This window comes from Pinus tabuliformis, chromosome 8 (assembly GCF_031772625.1).
Source record: "Pinus tabuliformis cultivar Carrire ecotype Pingquan chromosome 8, CPIR1, whole genome shotgun sequence".
NCBI classification, from domain to species: domain Eukaryota; kingdom Viridiplantae; phylum Streptophyta; class Pinopsida; order Pinales; family Pinaceae; genus Pinus; species Pinus tabuliformis.
Window position 1 is genome coordinate 272267835 of NC_142294.1, and position 4559 is coordinate 272272393.

Here is a 4559-nt window from a genome sequence, read left to right on the forward strand (position 1 = left end):
AAAAAGGTAGTGTTCATCATCATGATCTGAATCTACATCTGAAATAGCCATCCTGATTTTATCACAATCTGAAATTGAAACTTGATTTCCTTGCATACTGTCTTCTTCTATGGACAGATCTGAAATAAAACCTTCTCTTTCATTATTTTCCATTGTGTTAAGATCTTGATCCAGCTACAAATTTTCCTGTGCATCTTGATAAGTATCCTCTTTATGCCGCTGAAATGGATTTTCATACAGGGCTTCCATGATCTCATCATCCATGAAGTTATCATCTTCATAAATTCTCTCAAGATTTTCAATAAAACTATAAACATGTTTGTAACAGTTTTGAACTAATACTAAGGATGGATAAGATTCTTTATACCTTTCAAAGAACATGGTATGAAAATCCTTTAAACAATAAATACAAGTAGGCGACAAACTTTCATACCAAGATCAGGCTTCACCTTCCAAAGTGGCCATGAATATCTTCATCAAGAAATCTTCAAGAAAATCAACCTTCAACTTGCAAATGTGCATTTCAAATCTAACCAGATGTAAAACATCATCATTCCTATCGTCATCTTTAAACATAGGCAAATTCCTTTGCGAATCTACTTTCGGAATTTTATTTGGGAAACCTGGAATGTGATCTCGACTCATGGGAGCATACCTTCGAGCAAGCAAATCCATTTTGATAATAATGAATTCACCAAGAAATTATTCAAGCTACTGGTTCTTGAAGAGTAGAGTCGCCATAAAAAGTCTAAACCTTGGGATTCTTCGATGTTGGAGTCACCAGGGGAATGATTTCAGCCTTCTGGTGTCTGATCACTGTTCACTATCAACAATTAGATCTAAACTTGATAGATTTTGCTAAGGAACATAACACTACATTCCCCAGTATGGTCGCCAATATGTTATGGCCTAAATCTATCTCAGGTTGAGAAAGGCAAGATCTAGGGTAACATCAAACCACGCTTAACCTGGTAGCTAGACCTACCAGGTCGGGAGAGAGCTCTCTCCTTGTCAATCTCAAGAAAATATGGTCAATAAAGCTTGAGATGACTGATATAAAGACTGATTTTAGGCTAGGTATATGCTCAGAGGAGTTTGATTGAATTTAATGTTGGTTTTGCTGGCTCAAATGTGAAAGACATATTTGGGTCTAGGGAATAGACTCAGTCTTGCAGAGTTTTGTGTGGGGCGAGGTAAGAAAATGGTTTAGTACTTTGGATTAAGTGAAATGGAGAGTCTTAAGACTGGTGAGGAGTTGGAGACAGCATGAATGTGTCATGATTCCTCTTCAAACAGTTGAAAACATGTAAAACCAATGAAACCCTAAGGTAGAGCACTGCAACATCAATGATTTCCACCTTTATACTTGATTCATTTAGTTAAGAAGAAGAGAGAAAGATAATGGCACACATAAACATATGATAACTTGAATTACATAAGGAAAATCAATATTGAGTCACCTTGCCACAAGAATCCCACAAAATGCTGCAAACCCTGGTCTATTTCGTTGCCAAACTGCAGAGATGATGTACAATAATGCTTAAAGCATTCACGAGAGTCCAACCTTTACAAATAACTGAAAAAAAACATGATATAGACTTCTAAACCACCTGTGCTATCCATCAGGGGTCGAATCCATGAGAAAAGGAGTGGTTTCAACCATATCTAAACTAGGAATACAAAAATAGGCAGTGGAACAATTTTCCTCTAAAACCTAGGAAACTGATTCATTCAACTCTAAACCACCTACAACTGATGTATCTACCCTATCAAGTCAATTTTTATCATTTTTACATCATAATACATAAATTTATATCATGTAACATCATGAATTTTACCATAAGAGAAAAAAAGTCAAACTAGAAGAAAACAAGGCGAAAAATCGAGTTTGTGAGCAAAATTGGCACTTTTTCATGTTGTGTGTAGCGCCATTTTTTCTGTGCATAGCACTTTTCCAAGCTACATTTGGAGGGTGTCCCGAGGTCCAAATCAGGTGCAAGATAGCTTTTTGGAAATTCTGATGAGTCTACTTTCTGGAGCAACTCGAATTTTTTGAGTTGGAGTCCATTTTCCCCTCCAAAATTGCAATCTCCCAAGACTGCTTTCTGTCTAGCCAAAAAGTGGCAGAGAGGGCATTTTTCCTTTTGGAGGTCCAAAACTTGTCAAAATTTCCTAGTAATTTCTGAGCATGCATAACTTTTCATAAGGAATCCAAAAATGCCAAGATTTTTCTAAATGAAGGTACCCATCAAAAGCGAGCACCAGATGGAGCTATGCACTTGTTGGAAAAGCCTGTGTTAAAAAATTTCTATGCGTAGCGCCACTTATTCTATGCGTCGTGCTGTTTTCAAATCAATTTTTGGAGGCCTTCCCGGTGTCCAAATTGGTTGCAAGATAGCTTGTTGGAAATTTATTGAGTCTAATTTCCAACACAACTTGCATTTTTCAATTTGGAGTTCATTTTCGTTGTCAAAAGTCAAACCTCCCAAGACTGGTCAAAATGTGAAAAATGAGACTGCCTAAAGGCAGAGTGCTGTTGCAACCAACTTTGGAAGGTCTTTCTCAACTCCAAATTGAGCTCATGATAGCTCATTGGAAATATATTTCTGTCTAGTTTTCCTTTTACTCATCACAAAAGTCATTTGGCCAACCAAGCTAGAAGTAATCTTGATTTTACCAAGGTCACTTCAGAGGTGCATCAATTCTCGTGAGGCAACTGTATTTTTGACATTTCTCTAAAACCATGACACCTGTGTAAAACGTGAAGGAGGTTTTTTCTCCTTGGCCTATTATGGACAAAACCCTCTCTCACGTTTTCCACATTCATTTTTTCTTGCTCAGAAACATCATTTGAGTAAAATCTATCCCGATGTGTGGAACAGGGGATTTGTCAAAATAAAGTAAAATGAAAGGAATAAGGGGCTTCTAAATTCTTGAGAAAATTTGGGAAGTAGGGAGGGATGTTAGGAAAAAGGGGAAAGTGGAATTTTAAATATTGAGTGAGGATAAGGTGTTGAAAAGGGCAAAACATAGGCCTAGCCTAGAAAATTGTCAAATTGTAGCAAGAAACTAGGGTTTGTGCGAAAATGAGGAATTTGAGGGATATCAGTAATCATAAGAGTTTAGTAAGGTACATTAAGTATAGGGGAAGGTGTATGAACATCTGGATACAAGTTTTTTTTGATGATTTGGCCATCCAAGAGAAATTACCTTCAAAACCCTACGAGAGGGAAATGAACCTTACCTAGGCACAACTGAAGCACGAACAAGGTGTAAAATGACCCATTGGAACTTGACATGATGATGAAAGACCTCTGAATGATGGTACACTCAGCTGAATGGTGACATGGACCTCTTGGGAAGAATCACTGACAGTTTCATCATCCCTCTCATATGCTGAATTTGTTTCCATACTTGCAAATTTGGAGTGTAGAATGATGAGTATGAAGAGATTTTCTTAAGTATAGGTGATTGTTGTTTTCTTCTTTGGGTTTTGATGGGTTGACTGATAATATAAATGAAAAGGAGGGTTTTGATGATGGTTGTTGGGTTACTAGGGAATGATAGGTTTTGGGAAATGAAAATTAGGGTTTGGGAAAGAGTGGGAGTTAGGTATAGGGCTTAGGGTTTGGGAAATAGTGGGAATTAGTTAAAGGGCATAGGGTTTGGTGATAGGGGATAAGGTGAATGTAAATGAGAGGGAAAGGGGAAGGGAATTAGGGAAATTTAGTGCAGGGGGATGGGATGTGGGAAAATCATACAAGGGAATAAAAACAACAAGAATGACAAAACGCTAGACAATTTTGCAAGACAACTTTGAAGCAACTAGGGTTCGATTTTTCCCCATTCAAATCACTATGATGGATGAAGAAAGCTCTTACTATGGCATATGGGAGGGTGTAATTACTTGAAGAGATGATACTTGCAAATTTTGAAGCTTGGAAAATCGATGGAAAAAGCTTTTGAGCTTGGTTGACAAGTGCGTCGCACCAATGCCTAGATGCGTAGTGCCCGTTTAAAATGCTTTGGAAAACCTGTGCCCGGTGCATAGCATTTGGCAGGTGCATTGCACCAGTGCCCAGGTGCGTCGCACCAAGAGAAAACTTGAAATTTGCTACAACCTTCCCTTATTTCTCCTCAAATGCGATTTTTCCTCTTTCTCTCTCTATTTAGCACAAAATGAGATCTTCTAACACAAAGGAGCACTTTATATACATTTGGAATCTAGTTTTTATTCTAGAAAAACCCGCTTTCTAAATTTCCCTTTCACTTTGCTTTTAAAAACCCTATTTTTGCAATTTGACTCTTTTTTATCATTTGATCAACTAATGCTTGGATGCTTTTGTTTCTTTTTCAGGAGCTGGAGTGGTGGAATTTGGCAAGGTGACGAAAGTCTGCAGATGATGCTTTATTACATATGAATACAATAAAATTACATAAAAATTTTACATGAAATAGAAAAACTCTATTTTCACCTCAAAACAGAGTTTTTAGGTAAAAACCCTTTATGGAGCAAATCATCCATAAAATTTGTGATTTTATGAACTTATTAGACATCT